The sequence below is a fragment of the Heterocephalus glaber genome, unplaced genomic scaffold (genome assembly GCF_053883595.1).
Source record: "Heterocephalus glaber isolate CG9 unplaced genomic scaffold, H.glaber_assembly_v1.0 deba00001428, whole genome shotgun sequence".
In the NCBI taxonomy this organism is placed as follows: domain Eukaryota; kingdom Metazoa; phylum Chordata; class Mammalia; order Rodentia; family Bathyergidae; genus Heterocephalus; species Heterocephalus glaber.
The window spans coordinates 32,810,769-32,830,484 of record NW_028258293.1 but is presented as its reverse complement, the minus strand read 5'-3'; the positions used below and the strand labels follow the sequence as shown (position 1 = coordinate 32,830,484).

Below are 19,716 nucleotides of genomic sequence, written 5' to 3'. Positions count from 1 at the left end.
TAGGAAACAGCAGGACTCATTAGTGATCATCTTGAAACCCCAAATGAAATTTTTTTTTAAAAAAAAGGAAATGGAGGGCTGGGGATTTAGCTCAGTGGTTCCGCAGCTTGCCTTGCAAGCACAAGGACCTGAGTTTGATCCCCAGTACCAAAAATAATAATAAAATAAAATTAAAAAATGAAATGGAAAAATTATTTCTGTATGCAAATGTTAACTTTTTCTGGATTTAAAATGTGAAGGGTAATAATGAATAAAAGATAGATATTTCAAGAAGGTAATCAATACATGATAACTGATAGGAGTTAATATGTTGGATCTCTTTGTTCCTACTCTGAGCATCAGTGAACTTGGAGTAATTTTTTTTTTGAAGGGGGACATTTTACCAAGTCATACCTAGAATGTGAGCTAGGCATGGTGGCACACACCTATAATTGCACTACTCAGGAGGCTGAGGCCAGCATGGGCTACATAGCAAGTTCAAGCCCAGCCTAAGCTACATAGTGAGATCCTGTCTCAAAAAACAAAAACAGATGTGACCAGAATGTAAAGTCTTATGATGAGAATGGCTAAGACTATCATAAGATGACCCATCTCTCAATCCTAAACAGCCATAGGACTGGTCATTAAAAGACTTGATTTTTATAGCACTGTTTATATCCTTAACATAATTAAAGTCAAGCCTTTGGAACTGTCAGATGTGGGTTTGAATTCTGTTTCTGTCACCTACTTTATAACCTTGGCTAAGCACATGGTAAGAATTATCTCAGAAATATTTTCAGTTTATATAAGAGAAAAGCTGATTGATAGTGATTTAAACAAATAGCCCCCCCCCCCATTACAAGAAGTCTATAATAAGCAGTTTCTGCCTTTGGTTTAGAGACTCAGAGTTGTGCTCAGGTTGCTTATTTTATCCTCCAGTCCACTGTGTTGGCTTTCATCCTCATGGTTCCAAGAAAATTGAAAGTTCTCTCAGGAACCTCCAGAAGATTCTGCTTATATCTTATTGTCCAAACTGTGGTATGTGAATAACTCCAGTTAGGAGGATGGGAAAGGAAACATTCTGCTTTCCTAGACTCTATTAGGAAGTGAAATAAACAAGAAGGGCATTGTGAATATATATTATGCTATACAGCCAGCAGCACAGTGTGTGGTGTAATGCTCAACCAGTGTTAAATACTATTATGATAGTGATGGCGAGTATTAACCCACCGTGTCATTATGCTCTTCTGAAGATTCAGGTGATATAATATTTAACATTTTATTCTTTACAAAGTACTTTTATTTACTGGTGTGAAGAATTTGTTAATGATTGCTGCTGTTGTTACTTGTTTAGAAGTTCGTGGTGATTGATCCAAAAAAGAAAGGTCAACCAGGAAGGATTGTGTAAACTTCCCAGACTACCCAGAGCCACAGCAATTGCTCTTTCCTCTAAACTAGTAATATTTCTGACATATACTGTTTATTTCCTGCTTTATATTTTTAAAATATACATGACTTGTTAGGTACATTTAAAACTCTTTAATTATTGGATCTACAGTAGAATGTGCCTTATTAAATATAGGGAGGAACTCAATTGCCATTTGTTTATTTACAACAACATCTGCTCGCTGTTAATAGACTTGTAGGGTAATGAAGGGGAGTGATTAGAAAAATGCTTTCTTTTTATGTGGCAAGAAATTTTATTTTCTCTTGCTCAATTCTCCCTAAGAAAGAGGATAAAGTATGTCATTCCACTTTTTCTTACTTACCAGCCTGTTCTCTAACTCACTTGCATTTCTAAGACTGTAGAAAAAAAAGAAAAACCAGCATCTCTGGGACCTCTTGTGCATTCTGCTACTGTCCTTATTTTTTTCTGGAGAGTTTACTTGGAATCTAGTAATATTGAATGAGGAAGTTAAATCCACTGACTGAAATTTATGCAGAAGTGTAAATGATTATCTTATCTTTGGCTGAGACTAAATACAAAGAATGCATAGGGATCTTGGAACTCAGAGGTATTAGATGAAAGTTTTAGCAAGGAATGTTTAATAGCAAAGCTAACTGCCCAGTCCAAGTTCTTTCCACATTGTCCCTTGCTAGTCTTCACAAGTCCACAATGAAGATACCAGAGTATTCACAGCCAGATTTCTGAGCAATTGAATCCAATGACTTTCTTACTGCAGTGACACTGAGATTTTAGAAACAGAAATAAAACAGTTGCTAGTTTTATATCAATTAAGTCATTAAATCCAATTATTACATTTGTTCATTGTTTCAAATTGCACAATATCAAGGATATCTGAACATCATGTTTCTCATACCTTTTGCACTTAATTTTTTCATACTTTGTATTCTTGTCCATTTTCACTGTGGGATTATTATTTAAATGTAGCAAATGAATTGCCAGCTGATACCTATATATATCCAAGGTTTAAAATAAACTTAATATGCAGACATTTATACGCAAAACAAAACACAAAATCCTATGACCTATTTATATTATAAAGCAGTTTACCAAGGCTTTGGAGATTTATTGTACCAGTGAATTAGCCTTCCTTCTTTCTGTTGTAGAGAATGGGAAGAAGGAGCCAAAAAAAGGTGAAGGTATCAGCTTTACTAATGATGTCCCAGTAGGTCCTAAAATATAGTTTGAAGATGTAAGTCTAAGAGTACTCCATACATTAAGAAAAATGTAAATCACTAAGAGAGTATAGAGTAAGACAAAAGCTGAGCTAAAATCCTGGGTATTGTGGATCTTAGAAGGGCCCTGTGAAGATTGAAAAGGAGCATTAAGATGCAGGAAATTGTGGTGTCATATAATCCAAAGGATTTAAGAGAGGCATTTAGGAAAGGAGTGCTCAGATGCCTCAGATGCTGCCAAGAAATCTACAAAGATAAGAGCAACAACTACGAAAGCATCCATGGGATTTTAAAACAAAAGAAAGATCACCCACGGTGAAAAACTTACTGTTCTTCCTACCCAGTCTCCCTAGACTCTAATCAACAAGACCACCTACATTTTGTTTTTCAATGTGCCTTCCCATCTGGCTCTCATTGGGTATAAAAATATGGCACTAAAAGATCTTTGGCCTCAAGTTATTCATTTTCATCCTGGAAGAAAGGATGATCCAGTTATTCATTTTCATCCTGGAAGAAAGGATTATCATTATGTATGGATGCTTAGTGATAAGATTTTCCTTTGCAACTGGAACCAAAAATTTCTCAGTATGAGTACTGTAAATCACTAGATCTGGAGTATGCCAATGGGGTGGCAGGGTGATCAGCACAGCTAACAGCCTCCAGGGTCCCAGGCAGGCTCGGAAACACAGCCCAGTATCATCCCCTCCCTCTGTCATTCCCAGGACTTGTCTTTCCTATTAAACCATGCTGGGCAATGTACTAATATACATTATAAATGAATGCTCAATAAATGTTTGGCAAAAGTAGGCTTTTGTAGGTATAAAAGAAGATAAAAAGGGAAGTGTCTGAAAACAACCTTTATCTTCACATTTCTGCTTAGGCATGAGGGAACTCCATGTGCCTGTTTCTTCCTCTAAATGGTTCTTTCTTCAAACTAACAAACCCTAATAGTGCACCCCCACACACACACTGTGCTGAGGATCAAACATAGGATCAAACCCACACATGCTAGGCAAGTATTCTACCACTGAGCCACACCCTAGCCCCCTCATAGGTACGTTTTAGTCTCTTAATGTTGCATTTTAGTTTCCCCACTGTTTATGCCAGAGCTATGATTTGTCATTACATGTGTCTTAAAGTATAGATAAATTTCCTGCTTTCTATTTCTACTTCTACGTAGACTTTCCAATCATTTACATTTTCCTGGACTCTTAAATTGTGAGGTTTATTCCTTGATAATAAAAATTCAGTCAAACATAGGATATTTGTACTACTGACCCACTTCTCTCATCACTGTGCCCAGACTCTATTTGCAGGTACTGGGGCTCTAACTGAGAAGATTTATATGAATAGAGAGCCCAGAACACAGTAAAGATCAGTCAGTGTTAAACTGAAATGTAAATAATACCAGTAGCCCAGTAAGCTTTTTCTGGGCAAGTAAAGCCAGTGTTAAGTGGACCTCACTAGGTTGATGTGCAGGGAGAGTCCCAAGCCTGGTGGCTTCCTGAGTCACTTCTTGAAAAACCCAAAGGCCTTCACCACATGCTTCCAACAGCCTGTATATTTTTAGTCCTGCTTTGCATTTTAGTTTCCCGTTGGCTGCTTACAGGAAATCTGTTCTTGAACATACTCTGCCCATTTTCTGAAGACTTCCTCTCCACATTGTGTCAGTTTGGGGATGGAATAAAGTCAGCAATTTTGGAGAAGGCCAGTGCCCTTCCCTGCCACAGATTCCCCCCTTTGTGGAATACCAGAAAGCTGCCTTTCTTATCTTTTTTAGGGCCCTTGGGAGAAGGGGTGAGCCCTCAGTGTGTATCAGCCTCTTAGGCTGCCCAACACAAATGTCCTTTTGTGTGTAGAGGGGCATGTGTGTGTTTTTTTCTCTTCCCAGTGGACACTTGCATTTATTAGGTCCGGATGGTGCCTTCTGAGCTATCACAATGGTGTGCAGATAGAGCTGTGTTACTGAGGCTGTAGTAGCAGCCACTGGTTTTCCTTCTCTGCCTCTGCTCTCAACCTTTTGTCAGTTGTGAATCTGGTCTGACTGAACCACAATCCCTTTTAGGCCCAGAGCCATATGGGCACTGTTCCTCTTACCTTGAAGACATCACACTTGGAGAAAGTTTTCCATGATAAGAATAGCAACTCTTCATGTTTGTACAGTGATGATTTGTCAGCGTTGTTGTTGTTGTTGTTGCAGCAGTACTGGAGATTGAACCCAGGCCAGGTCTTTTGTACTGAGCTACATCCTCAGCCCTTTTTTATTTTGAGACATGGTCTCACTAAGTTTCCCAGGCTGGGCTTTGACTTTCAGTCTTCCTGCCTCAGCCTCCCAGAGTGCTGGGATTATAGGGGTGCACCATGATACCCAGCCATACAATGATAGTTTTTATTACTTTTGTTTGGTACCGGGGATCAAACTCTGGACCTTGCACTTGCAAGGCAGGCAGCAGAGCCACTGAGCTAAATCCCTGGCCCTGCAATGATAGTTTTTAAAACATGTTATGTCTTTGAGGAACCAAAATACTGGCCTTGTTATTCCTTATTAAGAATGGAAGATTTGGATGAAAAGATATGTTTGAGTGCTGGCTATTTAATAACTGTGAGACCTCAGGCAAGTTGTGGGGCTAATAACAGTTCCCATTTCATAAGATATTCCAAAGTTTAAGTAAGAAAACATATGTAATGTGACTTCCTTATGGAAAGCTAGAGAACACCTTAGCTATATAAGCCCTTTATATGTCTATACCTTTGTTTGCCAGAAGAAATAAGAAATAGCCAAAAGGAGCAGGAAAGTGGTCTTTGCCTCACTTCCATCCTACAAGTCAAGTATGAATGCAAGAAAGTGGCAGTTAACAAAAAACAAATCTGGTAAAAGTGATTTTTTAGTTTTTCAGAATTTCTAACTAAAAGAGAGTGGAATAGAGATTGAGTGAGCCAACTTATAGTATATAGCAACCAACTTCACACAGAAAGTGTTTCAAGGAGCAGTATCACAGGATACATGGTAGAAGAGAAAATTTGAACAAATCTCTGCATCTAATTATTACTTTCCAAGTACATAATCACTTCCATAAAATCATGTTTCTCTATGAGAAAGCCTCCCTATCTCCCTGTGGCCTCTAAGGGGGCCTGACTGCACCAGCCAGCTCACCTTGTACTTGTTGAATACATGCCGTATTCATGAGTGTGTGGTACATATGTCAGATACTATGCAAGGCAAAAGAAGAAAAAAATCAAATGAGAAAAACAAGGCCCTGACATCAAGAAATTCATAGTGCCGAAAGGAAGGTATCCTTAGAAACACAGATGAGACATAATAAATCAGTTTGGGTTTAAAAAAATGAGGATGAACATGAAAGGACTGCATGCACTCATATTAAAAGTGTAAGGGGCTGGTCATGGTGGTACATATCTAATCCCTGCACTCCGGAGGCTGAGGGGGGAGGATTGCTTTGAGTTCAAGGCCAGCCGAGGCTACACAGTGAGTTTAAGGTCAGTCTGAACTACAAAGACCTAGTCTCAAACAACCAAAAAACAAGGGGGAGTGTAAGGGATGGTTATTAGTATAAAGAGCTCTCCAGACCTCAGAACTAGGCCTAGTGGTAAACACCTGTAATCCCAGCACCCTGGATGCTGAGGGAGGAGAATTGCAAACTGGAACCCAGCCTGGGCAACTTAGCAAGGTCCTGTCTCAAAATTTTAAAAAAAGAAAAAGGGGCAGGGATTTAGCTCAGTGGTTCTACCACCTGCCTCGCAAGCACAAGGTCCTGAGTTCGATCCCCTGTACCAAAAAAAGAAAAAGGCCTGGGAATGTAGCTCAGTGCCAGGGAACTGGGTTCAGCCACCAGTAGAGAGAGAGAGAAAGATAGACACAGACACAGAGAGACACAGAGAGGTCTAAATGCCATAATGTTTTTTTTCCCCAGTCACCCATCCCGAGCACAAGAACCCAAAATGTTCTTTATTTTTCCTAACATTTTTAATGACAACTTTTAAACACAGAGCAAAATTGTAAAAATTTTACAGTGAACTCATGTATCAGTTGTCTAAGTTTTATACGGAACACATAAATCACTGCCATTAATATACGTATCTATCCATCTACCTATTCTTTTGTGCATTCATTACTCATCTTAGTTTTTAGAGCATTTAAAGTAAATTGCAGACCTTAGTAATTCCCCCTAAGTCTTCAGCATGTATATCATTGACTAGAGCTCCACATTTGAGGTAAAAATTTTTTCTTTGATGTAAAATTTACATGGAGTGATATGCTTGAATCTTGAGTATTTTTGAGACTGGACAAAATGTAACTCAAGTTCCTATCAACATGTAAAACATTACTGTCATCCCAGAAAGTGTCCTTGTGCCCCTTTGAAGACAATTTCTAGCCCCTCCGCCACCCTCCAGAAACACACATCATTCTGATTTTTTAAATCATAGATTAATTTGGCATTTTTTAGAATATTAACATTTTCAGCCCTTTAAAAAATTTCTTTTGTTTTAAGTTTTAAGAAAGGTCTCTCTAAATCACTAAGCTGCCTGGGTTGGGCTCAAACTTGTGATCATGCTTCATGATGAGTTGGGACTAAGTAGGAAAGATGTTGGCTGTAGACAAAGATGGTGGTTTAACTACTGTTATTAGAATGCATAGAGGTTTCCTTAGCCTTTATTGCATCAGTCCACTGTCACTTTCTTAACTTTTCAAGACCTTTCATTTCCCACAAGTCCTTAACAAGGTTGTTAAGACTTTTTTTTCACAAAGCATCAGTTTTGGGAAAAGCTTACTGAGTCAGAGCTGTGCTTTGAAGAATTTCAGAGTAGCAAACTGCAAAATGTGTTGGTTCCCAGATGATTTAAACGTTCCATATGATAGCACTTTATCAGCTCCACAACACTTACTGAAGTCTTATTCTATGTTTGTGTCTGTGTCAAAAAAATATACAAAGGTGAACAAACTGTTACCCTTGATCTCCAGGAGCTCCTAGCAGAGCCGATCTTCACAGACAGAAAATAGCAAAAAATATGAATCCTTTTCCTAAAACATAGGACAAAAAGTAATGTAAAGTAACAATTTCTTATTCCTAGAAGAAAGCCCTCAGTGGGCCAGGGATGTCACTCAGTGGCACTGCACCTGCCTGGCAAGAGCAAGGTCCTGAGTTCAAAAAAAAAAAAAAAGAAGAAAGCCCTTCAAAGTGTTTTCATGGTCATATTTTCAATTATTTGCTCTTCATTTAGCCTTTGTTTGAACTTACAGAAAAAAATAGTACCTGTTTTTAATCAATAGAGTTTACTACTCTTATTTTATTGGCCCTTGACTACTATGTACTATTTTATTTTATAAGGAAATCCAAACAATTGCAAAAACAGATCTCCTAAAAGCTCATCTGTGTGAGCTTAAGTAATTTTCTTACTTGAATGATATTTGTTTCTGATATCAAATTGTGATAACTTTAGTTTGCTTTGTTTTTTGTGGTACTGGGAATTGAACCTAGGGCCTTTGCACTGGACCATACCCTCCCCCCTTTAATTTTTTATCTTAAAACATAGTCTTGCTAAACTCCCTAGTCTGGGTTTGTGATCCTCCTGCCTCAGCCTCCCAGGGTCCCAGAGTGCTGGAATTAAAGGAGTATACAACAGTGCTGCCTGGTTGTGATAAAGTTTGAAATGAGACATGTGGAAATGGGGTTATAATACTTAAGAGTTGAATGAATCTTGCAGAAAAAGTAATGAGGTCGGTCCAGGGATTTAGCTCAGTGGTTCCGTCATCTGCCCTGCAAGTGCAAGAACCTGAGGTTCGATCCCCGGTACCAAAAAAAAAAAAGAAAAGGAAAAAGAAAAAGTAATGAAGTTCTTTAGATATAGAGAATATTGAGGGCCGGGGATTTAGCTCAATGGTTTCGCTGCCTGCTGTGCAAGTGCAAGGACCCAAGTTCTGTCCCCGGTACCCAAAAACAAAAACAGCGTAACATTTGGGCAGGGGATTTAGCTCAGTGGTTTCACCGCCTGCTGCGCAAGTGCAAGGACCCAAGTTCGATCCCCAGCACCAAAAAAAGAAAAAGATATAGAGAATAAGCTCCAAGATATAATTTATAATTTAAGTGAAAAAAAGCAAAGTGCATACAATATGCTATGATATTAAATGATGCATACTATAATTTGTATAAAGGGGAAATATACATATTTTCTGTTATATGCATACAATATCTCTAAAATGAAACATAAGAAACCGATAACTGATTATCTCTCTACAAAGCAGAACGTGATGGCTGGGGTTAGAGTAGAGGGAGATTTGTTATTCCCATTTTATACCTCTTGATTCTTGAACAATATTAATTCTTCAAAAATATATTTTAAGCTGAGTATGGTGATATGTGCCTGAAGTCCCAAATATTTGGGAGGCAGAGGCAGGAGGAATGCTTGAGTCCAGGAATTTAAAGCCAGACTGAGTAAACATAGCAAGAACCTGTCTAAAAAGAGTAAAATAACAATGTTTAAAAAGAAATGTCCTAAAAAAGAAAAAAATAAATGTCCTGGGAGATTTAGACAAGAAGATCACAAATTTGGGCTCAGCCTTGGCAACTGAGATGCTGTCTCAAAGTAAAAAATACAAAGAGGGCTGGAAAGCAGCTCAGTGCAAAAGCCCTAAATTCATTCCTCAATACTGCAAAAGAAGGGAAGGAAGGAGGAAGAAAACAAAAAAAAAAGGGATAGTTTATTGAAAGTTCATAGACTAGATTATTGTGGAGTTTTTCTTTTTTGTGATCTTATTAATGTCATGTTTCTGGTGAAATCTTAAAATATAATCTCTGTATCTTGTGATTTGACTACTGACAATGTAGTGGCTTTCAGGGTGTTGCTAAGTCATACAAGATTCTTAGAAATCCCACACTTTAGGTTGGTAGTTGCAGGTTCTTCGTTGTTTCTGCGGTCAAGACGAAGGCACATCGCAGCAAAGATAGAGTTCTTAGAAACCTAGGATCATTAACTGTCAGGACTGAAATAACCAGAAGTTCGTGCTAGTCCACCCCTCCTTACAGGTTTGTATTCCTTCTACAGCATTCATGCTTAGTGGTCGTTGTCATTCCAGTGTTGCTCCATGTTTCTAATAGAGTTGCTAGCTAAGTCAAGGAGAGTCTCAACTCCCTGGTCTTCGTGCTGTCCTGGGAAGATGGCTGGGATAGAAGGAGCTCAGATCCTTGGCTTCTAGTCTCAGCTCTGCCACTAATTAACTCTGTGGCTTCTGAGAAATCACTTTCCTTTCTGGGTCTCTGTTTCTTCATCTCTTAAATTAGGGCATCGAACTGTGTTAAGGATTTTAGATACATGGCATGGCTGCTGCTGCTTTCCCCTCATCACCTGTAATAAACATCATTTCTCAGTTCTGGCAGGTTCTTTCTGATGGATGCCACAAATCAAATATCAGAATCCTTCTCAGCTATTTTCCAGGCAATTAGAACCAATAGATGGGACCTGAAAAACAAGATAGAAGTTGTTCTCTTGGATCTCTTAAGTTTCTCAAGGAGCAGTGTGCTGGCAAATATTTAACAATGTTTATAAAAAGAGAGGTTTTAGAGGAAATGTGGCATAATCCATGCTGCATCTCCTGATCCCAGAAGTCAGTTCTCCAGACACTAGAGACATGCTATGCTCCAGACAGTGCTTGGAGCAAAAACAACAAACGAAATTATTTTTGTAGCACAACTTCTTTAGATTATGCACATGGGTAAAAGATTCCAACTTCTGTTGTATCTGGTTCTGTCAAGAGCCATAGGGATCAACATTACAAAGCTTAAAGGTAAGTTAAGAGGGAAGATGGGGGCAGGACCTAAAGAACAGAAACTTTTAACACTTTTTCTTCTTACTAGTGCTGCAGTATGTGTCTTCATGAATATCCTTTTTTTCCCTGTGAATTATTTCCCTAAAGTCAGTTGCCAGAAATGAGAATTATTGGGTAAAAGGGGAATGAACATTTGTAAGGCTCTTGAAATACTGCTAAATTGTTTCCCAAATGCTTTGAACCAGCAAACAGCCTTAAGCAACATACACGGGTGTCTGTTTTATCAAGCCCTTTCCATCACTGAGAAGTGTCATTAAAATCTTTTTGCCAGTCTAATGGAGAAAAGAATGGCTGTTCCCCATTCTTACAGTTAATGCTGGTCTCTGACAAGCTTTTCCTGCAGCTCCTTCTGAAGCACGTCCTGACCCTCAGAGACTGGCAGAGGCTGCAAGCCTTACAGCCTCAGTGGTCCCTGCACCACAGCACTGCCCTTGTGCAGCAGCAGGGAGGCCAGTGATGGGGGAAAGACAACACAAACCACACCATTGTGAGGGGAGAGGTCGCTAGGATAATACTGTGAGGAGGGATGAAAAGAACGATTCTCCATTCTTGATTGTTGTGATTCCCAGGATGAGCCAACAGCCCCAGCACGAGGAGGGATGGGTCTTTACTGCAGCCAGATGCTCCTTTTTCCAGAGCTGGCTCCCATTATTTCTGGTGAGAAAGAGTTGGGGAGAGCGTGGCAGCTGAAACAGATTAACTTCTGTGCCAGTTTGCTCCCTTTCAGTGAGTGCCCTGGGCCTGGGGACGTTTAGAATTAGAAACTGTTTGGAAATAAGAATGTGGCTCAAGGTCCACAGTGTGTAGGAGCCAACCTTCTGGAGTTTGTATACCAGTCCTGCCTATATACGTGCAAGCAACTTGGGGGAAAAAAGAGCTTTTTCCCTCTCCTTCCCCATCGCCACAGCTAAAGCCCTCATCCTATTTTGTCTGGAATATGGCAATAACTTCCTGCTTCCCTTAATCTATTATCTTTTAAAAAAATTTTTATTGGTACATTTTAGATACACATAATGATAACATACATCATAGGGAATTTGTATCTGTACACAATATATCTTGCTGCTGCTTTTTTTTCCCTTTTCCCCTCCCCTCCCTTCCCCTCTTCTTCTCATTTATAAAGCTTTGTTTCTATTTTTTCCTTCTATTCTCTTTTTTCCTTTTTCCTTCCTTCCTTTCCACTTCCCCAATTCCCCTTTCCTTTTGAACAGTTTTTTTTCCTTTTACACAATATCTGTTACACATTTTGGTCCTTATTTACACTTTTGCCTTCTCACACCGGAGAAATAATGCAGTATTTAAACATGTGTGTCCAATTTATTTCACTTAAGAGTGTGGTTCCAAGGTGCATCCTTTTACCTACATATGTCTCAAGTATATCCTTATTTATGGCTCAGTAGTACTCCATTGTATAAAGAAACCACATCTTCTTTATCCATTCATCAGTTGATGGGCATTTGAGGTATTTCCAACATTTAGCTATTACACACTGTGCTGCTATAAACATGGGTATGCATATATTGCTGTGATATGATGCTTTTAATTCTTTTGGGAAAATACCCAGAAGGGCAATAGCTGGGTTGAATGGAACCTGTAATCCTAGTCTTTTGAGGAATCTCTATACAGATTTCCACAGTGGTTGCACCAGTCTACATACACTCCCACCAGCAGTGGAGAAGGGTTCCTTTTTCCCCCTAGCCATGCCAGCATTTATTATTGGCTGATTTCTTGGTAAATAGCCATTCTTTCTGGAGTGAGATGGAATCTTAGCGTTGTTTTAATTTGCATCTCTTGAATAACCAGTAATTTTGAACTTTTTTTCATACATTTATTTGCCATTTCTAGTTCTTCATCTGAGAAATGTGTATTCATCTCAGATGCCTATTTTTGGATTGACTCTTTAAATTTGGGAGGGTCAGATTTTTTTTTTTGAGTTCATCATATATTCTAGATATTAGTCTTTTGTCTGAGGAACAGCTGGTAAAAATTTTCCCCACACTGTGGGCTGTCTCCTCACTCTCTTGGTGGTTTCCTTTGCTATACAAAAGCTTTTTAGTAAAATGAGATCCCAGTTGTTGATTCTTTGTGATATTTCCTGTGTGATCCAGGTTTTGTTCATAAAGTCTTTGCCTATACCAGTGTCTTCGAGAGTTCTGGCTATTTTTTCTTCCAGCAGATTTAGTGTTTCTGTTTTAATATTTAGATCTTTGATCCATTTTGGTTTTAATTTAGTGCATGGTGAAAGATACGCGTCTAGTATTAAGCTTTGGGATGTGGAAAGCCAGTTTTTCCAGCAGCATTTATTAAGACTGTGTTTCTTCCAGTGAGGGCGTTTGAATCTTTTTTTTGGTACCGGGGATCGCTCGGGACCTTGCGCTTGTGAGGCAGGCAGCGGAACTACTGAAATGAATCTTTTGTCAAAGATAAGGTAGCTGAGTATGTTTGGAGTTGTTTCTGCATCTTCTAATCTGTTCCATTGATCCTCAAGTCTGGTTGATTGGTTGGGGTTTTTTTTCCCAGTACCATGCTGTCCCCAACACCAGGGATAAAACTCAGGACCTTGCACTTGCAAGGCAGGCACAGCATCACTGAGCTAAATCCCTGCCCCCACCATGCTGTTTTTAATCATAGTAGTTTTGTAGTATAATTCCAAGTCAGGGATTGTGATGCCCTCTGCCTTGGCTTTGTTGCCTAGAATTACTTTTGCTATTCTAGGACTCTTCTAGTTCCAAATGAATTTTAGGAATGTTTTCTCTAGTTCTGTGAGATATGCTTATTGGTATATTGATTGAGATTGCTTTAAATTTGTATAACAATTTTGGAAGTATGGCCATTTTCACTTTATTGGCTCTTCCTACCCAAGAACAAGGAAGGCCCGGGGATTTAGCTCATTGTTTCTGCCGCCTGCTTTGCAAGCGCAAGGTCTCAAGTTCAACCCCCAGTACCAAAAAAAGAAAAAAAAAGAAGAACAAGGGAGGGCCAGGGATTTAGCTCAGTGGCACACTGCCTGCCTGGCAAGTTTGAGGTCCTGAGTTTGATGCTCAGTACCAAAAATCCAAAAAAGAGAACAAGGGATATCTTTACATTTTCTGATATACTCTTTGATTTCCTTTTACAGAGTACTGTAATTTTCAATATAAAGATCTTTTACTTCCTTTGTTAGATTGATTCCTAAGTATTTCTTTTCTTCATGCTATTGTGAAAGGTGTTGTTTCCCTAATTTCTCTCAGTAAGTTTCTTTGTGTACAGAAATGCTATTGATTTTTGAGTGTTGACTTTGTATCCCAGCTATACTACTGAATTTGTTTATTAAGTCTAGAAGTCCTTTGATGGAGTTTTTGGGGTCTTCTATGTAGAGTATCATGTCATCTGCAAATAATTATAAATTACCTTCTTCTTTTCCTATCTTTATTCCTTTTATTTCTTTCTCTTGTCTAATTTCTCTGGCTGATGTTTCAAGAACTATATTGAATAAGAGTGGTGATAGTGGACATCCTTATCTTATTCCTGATTTTAGAGCAAAAGCTTTCAGTTTTTATCCATTTAGGGTGATGCTGGCTGTTGGTTTTTCATAGATGGCTTTTATCAGATTGTGATAATCTATTCCAATTTTCTCTAGGGTTTTTATCATGAATGGTTGTTGGACTTTGTCAGATCCTTTTTCTGTGTCTATTGTGATCATATGGTTTTTGTCCTTGGCTCTGTTAATATGGTGTATTACATCTATAGATTTTGTGTATGTTGAATCATCCCTGCATCCCTGGGATGAATTCTACTTGATCATGACGTATAATCTTCTTGATGATTTGCTGCATTCTGTTTGCCAGTATCTTATTAAAGATTTTTTTAGTCTATGTTTGTTAGGGAGATTGGCCCGTAGTTCTCTTTTTCACTTGGATCCTTCTCTAATCAGGGTAATACTACATCTTTAATTTCATTGATTGATATTGGTTTATTTAGAATTTTTATATCTTCTTGATTCCACTTTGGTAATTTATATGTGTCTAGGAATCTGACCATTTCTTCTGTGTTTTCCATCTTATTAGAATATGGGTTCTCAAGTAGGTATTGATGGTCTTCTGGATTTCTGCAGGATCTGTTGTGATTTCACCCTTTGCATTCCTCATTGCATGGATTTGAGTCTTTTCTTTTTTTGATAATGTTGGCTCTGTTTGTCAATTTTATTTAATCTATCAAAGAATCAACTCTGTTTTGTTCTGTTTTGGTTTGTTGTTTTTTTTTTGGTACTGGGGATCGAACTCGGGACCTTGTGTTTGCTTGGCAGGCACCAGAGAATCAATTTTTTTTTTTTCTTTTTTTGGTACCGGAGATCGAACTCAGGACCTTGCACTTGTGAGGCAGGTGTCAGAACCACTGAGCTAAATCCCCGGCCCTGAGAATCAACTTTTTGATCATGGAGTCTTCGTATTTTTTTCAGTCTCAATTGCATTAATTTATTCTCTGATCTTTATAATTTCTCCCCTCTATATTCTTTGGGCTTAACTTTCTCTTCTAGAAGCTGGTTCAACATTAAATTGTTTATTTGAGCTTTCTCTGTTTTTCTGATATGGAAATTCACTGCTCTGCATTTTCCTCATAGGACTGCTTTCATTGTGTCCCATAAGTTTCAGTATGTTGTATTGGTGCTGTCATTGTAGAAATTGTTCTGTTTTTGGTTTTCTTTTTGGGATCGAACTCAGGTCCTTGTGCTTGCAGAGCAGGCAGCGGAACTTCTGAGCTAAATCCCTGGCCCAGTTTTTTTTTTTTTTTCAAGACAGGGTCTTGCTGTGCAGTTCAGGCTGGCCTCAAACTCATAGCAATCCTCCTGCTTCGACCTCCGGAGTCCTGGGATTACAGGCATGCGTCACCAAGCCCAGCCAGTGTCTAATTTTTCTTTAATTTTATCTGTAACCTATTGGTTGTTCAGAAGTGTGTAATTTCCTTGTGTTTATGGAGTTTTTGTGGGGGTTTTTTGCCATTGATTTCCAATTTCATTGCACTATGGTCTGTTCATATGCATGGGATGATTTCAATTCCTCTGCATTTACATAAGCATGTTCTATGAGTTAGTATGTGATGTTTTGAAGAATGTCCCTTGTGCAACCGAGAAGAATGTGTATTCTGATACCGTGGGATGGAACACTCTGTAGACATCTATCAAGTCCATTTGTTCAAAAGTTTGGTTCAGTTCTGATATTTCTTTGTTGATTTTTTTGTCTAGTTGATCTGTCTATTTGTGGCAGTGGGATATTGAGGTTCCCCATTTGTGTTACTGCTTATTTGATTTTTCATGTCTGTTAATATTTTTTTATAGAGTTGGATGTGTTGGTATTTGGTCCCTATATATTTATGATTGTTATTTTCTCTCTCTCTCTCTCTCTCTCTCTCTCTCGTATTGTTCCCTTTACAAGGTTGTAGTGACCTTCTTTGTCTCTGTTAATCAGTCTTGGCTTGAAATCCACTTTATCTGCAAATAAATAGTTACCTCTGCTTTTTTTCAGGTTCCTGTCATATGGAGTATTGTTTTCCATCCTTTGATTTTCAGTCTATAAATTTTTTTAAATTAAATGTGTTTGCTGTGTGCAGCATATTGTTGGATCTTGCTTCCTGATCCATTCTGCCAGTCTGTTTCTTTTGATTGGTGAATTGAGACCATTTATGTTGATGATTATAACTGATATGTATTGCCTTATCCTTGTCATGTTATTTTCCTATTGTTGGTCCCCCCCGCCCCCCTGTTTAATTACTTGGCTTGCCTGGTGGATTCATTCTTTTGGAGTTTATGAAGTTGTAGTCTTTAGTATCTCTTTCTCGAATATCCTTCAGAGCATTCAGAATGCTGGTTTGGTGGTCACGAATTTCTTCAGATGTTCTTTGTCATAGATGTATCTTATTTCTCCATCAGTTTTGAAAGATAGTTCTGCGGGGTACGTCAGTCTGGGCTGGAGGTTGTTTTCTTTTAGGGCTTGAAATACTTCACTCCTAGCTTTCCTTGACTTGAGGGTTTGTATTGAGAAGTCTGCTGTGCTTCTGGTGGGCTTTCCTTATGGGTGATTTGTTTCCTTTTTCTAACAGCTTTTAATGTTCTGTTTTTGTGTTGAATTTCTGGAATATTGGCTATTATATACCTTGGTGTAGTTTTTTTTATCATGGCTAATTCGAGTTCTATATGTCTCAGTTGTCTGTATGTCAGATTCTTTTTCCATGCTTGGGAAGTTTTCTGCCATTACTTCTGTGAAGAAGGTTTTTATGTTGTTTGTGCTATCTCCTGCTTTTTCATTGATCCTGATCAATCTTATGTTATTCTTCTTTACATTATCTAGCAGCTGTTAGACTGATTTTTCATGGTCCCTAGCTTTTTTTTTTTTTTTTATGGTGGTACAAAAATAGCCATGTAATTCAGGATGTAACAAAAGTACTATATCCAGGTCAAAGAATTTATGCACATTCAGACCTTAACCCAGAGTAGTCATATTTTCAGATAATATTTGCCTGGGGAATTTAAGCTGTTTTGACTTGTTGGACATGAACTTCTGTATCAAAACAAAACTTCTTTAAAACCTGCTATACACACAAAGGTCCTGTGTCCGTGGCTTTTTACAAAAATTTTTTAAAAGGGCCTTATCATATCTGAATCAGTTTAGAGCATGGACAATATTCAATGAACTTGAGATGCTTGCCTAGAAATGTTAAAGAAATGTATTCTGAATTTCAACATAGATTGGCAAGCACACCTGCCTACCTCTTGTTGACTTACCTACACAGCCCCTTTCTATTTTTAAGAAATCCTTCTTTTCATGATTGCTAAGTGCAGTCCTGTCTTCTATATCTGATGTTCTGTCCTCTCATTGGCTCATTCTGCTGCATATACTTTGAATGGAATTTTTAATGCATCTGTTTCACAGATGTCATTTCTTCCCTATGTTGGTGTTCATGGTTCCCATCAGTTTCCTAAGCTCCTCTTCTTTTTTCACTTGTTTCTAGTGTCACCATGTCTTTCATTATGGTCACCATCTCTGTAGTTATCTGAGAAATTATTTCTGATTTGATTTTTTTTCTAGAGCCTCATTTTTCTCTTTTGTTATTTCCGCTGTTACCACTTCAGAGAATCCATGTGGGTGGCTTTCAAATTGTTCTACCTCATTGCCCCCTGGTTTGCCTTTGGAGAGCTGGAAGTCTGGGGTTTCATCTTGCTTAAGTGCCTTCTCTTTTTCTTTTTCTTTTTTGTTTTTTTAGTTTATTTCCTGATTTGATGCTTGTAAATTGCTTATGACAAGTAGCTTTATTGCTAGTATCAAGAACCTTTCAGAAATGACTACTTCTCAGAGATGTCTTCCAGCTGTAGCTGAATTTTGTGTTTGAGTCTATTGCAAGATCCTACCTCTTCAATTTATTGGGGATGAGAAGTTTCTACCTATTTGGCCTAACCCCTGGTTCTTTGGAACAGGCCTATAGTATTGTTTTTGACCCTTAGGCAATCTCAGTCTTGGCATACCAGGAAGAATAACTGATAAGAACAATTATGTCACCTTGGCTAAAGTAGTCCAATCAACAGTAACAATAGCATCAAACAGCCTAGAAAATGACAAACTATGATAACTATTAATTTACCACCTTTAAACATATGAACTATATTTATGGTTATATAACAAAATCTAAAATGAACCAGAAAATTTTTTACAGTGAATATGCTCTCAATATGGCAATTTAATGTTCAGGGGAGAAAATTTTGAAGTGGTTAGGGGAAAAAAAAAAATAGAGAAATAGAAATAGAGGAAGAGATTAGAAGCAAGGCTGGAGGAAAAAGGAAGATTGTCTAAACTTTGGGAAACTAATGAAGAAGACAGGAGGGAAAGAGAAAAGGAAGAAATAAAACAACTGCAACAACAGTAAAAAATTAGAAACAATGAAAACAAGAACAAACAAGAAAGAAAAAAAATCTCCACTTCAGGGTGTCTCTCCTGTCACTGGTAGACAGAGGGGGCAGACAGAGTCCAGATCTGTGTTGATTAATCCCAGCAAGCCTGCACCTTTAGTTCTGCTGAAGTTCAGGTTGGTTTCTGGCTATGAGGCTGGAACCCAGTTTGTTCAGCCTGCAGCACTCTATGTGCCTCCTGCCAACTTGAACTTGGCACCTTGACCTCCTGCTGACTTGAATTTGGTTCTGCCTTACCCTGACACTGCTAGATGGAGATAGCCCACAGCTGCTCTGTTTTCTGAGCTCAGTTGGCCCCTCTCCAAGATGAGTATAGCTACTTGCCCTCTCCTGGAGAGTGTCTGAACCCAGACAACTCACCAGCCACTGAAGTCCACTGCCTCCATATTTCACTGATGCATTTCTCTTTGGGGCCTTTGGGGTCACTAGTAGTCACTTTGCATCTGCAGGTTCAAGCTGCCTCTCCCACTGAGTGAGTTAGGGTTCAGGGAGAAAGAGCCCCTTGCCGCCTCCTTCTTCTATGTTGAAGTTTCCCTCTCTGCCCTCCCTTTGGGCTTCAGTTCTCACTTCAGATCCTTGTTGGGTCCTGGGAACCTACTTCCCTCCTTCTCTTCCTCATATTGCTATATTCCAGCGTCTGGACACCAAATTGCAGAGAGGCTCTTTCTTTGCTGTTCACCACTCTGCCATCTTCCCTGAAGTACCTCCTTAATCTAGTCTCATCTAGACGGTGCTAAAGTTGTATTTCCACCATGCATGTTGGATGTTATCCTTCTCCAGTTTAAACTGTGAATGATTCTTCATTATCATTCCAGATAAAATCTATGTTCCTTTACCTTTTTTCAGCCTTTTTTTTTTTTTTTTGCATTTAATAATCAGATCACACATTGCCTTTCTATACTGACTTCTACCTTTCCTCTGGATTGTTAGGTGCTCTGGTCCCTCTGTAATGATAGCCCCTCTGCCTCTGTTCCAACTGATTAACTCCTAATCCCTCACAGTCCTTCTCAAAGAACACCCCACACACACACACATCTTGGTTATCATCTCTTTGGTAAATTTTTCTTGGATTTCCCCTGTCAGTTAATTACTTATCTTTTTATAACCCTGTAGTACCTACATATGATTGTGATTTCTATGATTGTTTACCCCAATCAGGAATTATCCTTTGTATGCTTGTATATGTGAATTCCCAGCCCTTGTTACCATATTTTGCACATAATAAATGCACCAAAATGTTTCCCTTCTGCTAGACTAAACTTCATTGTGTTCTTAGTTTTAGAGCAAAAGGGGATGTGATTTAGTTTAATTCTTCTTTTTT

At 38.6% G+C, this 19,716-nt stretch overlaps 1 protein-coding gene across 1 annotated transcript in view; it reads left to right on the top strand.

Annotated features, from left to right (window-relative positions):
* The window catches only part of Gab2 (GRB2 associated binding protein 2), a 194,847-nt gene that overhangs the window by 76,978 nt on the left and 98,153 nt on the right, over positions 1-19,716 (top strand). The window lies entirely within an intron of this gene.